Raw genomic sequence first — 305 nt, 5'->3', positions numbered from 1 at the left:
AGCAACGTGGGCGCTTCTGGAGACCACGATGACTCCGCTGTGAAGACGCTCAGAAGCAACGTGGGCGCTTGGGGAGACTACGATGACAGCGCCTTCATGGAGCCCAGGTACCACGTCCATCGAGAAGATCTGGACAAGCTCCACAGAGCTGCCTGGTGGGGTAAAGTCCCCAGAAAGGATCTCATCGTCATGCTCAGGGACACTGACGTGAACAAGAAGGACAAGCAAAAGAGGTAACCAGGCCTGGGCTGGGAGGAGGTGGGACGTGGGGGGATGATGGGGACATACCCTCCTGGCGGGGGAGG

The 305-nt window shown here is 59.3% G+C and overlaps 1 pseudogene; it reads left to right on the top strand.

Annotated features, from left to right (window-relative positions):
- The window catches only part of LOC116465659 (putative POTE ankyrin domain family member M), a 578-nt pseudogene extending 345 nt beyond the window's left edge, over positions 1-233 (top strand).
- Positions 234-305: the final 72 nt, after the last annotated feature.

This window comes from Hylobates moloch, unplaced genomic scaffold (genome assembly GCF_009828535.3).
Source record: "Hylobates moloch isolate HMO894 unplaced genomic scaffold, HMol_V3 SCAFFOLD_7742, whole genome shotgun sequence".
Classification (NCBI taxonomy): domain Eukaryota; kingdom Metazoa; phylum Chordata; class Mammalia; order Primates; family Hylobatidae; genus Hylobates; species Hylobates moloch.
Note: the sequence above shows the minus strand (reverse complement) of the source record. Positions and strands in the feature narration are given on the sequence as shown.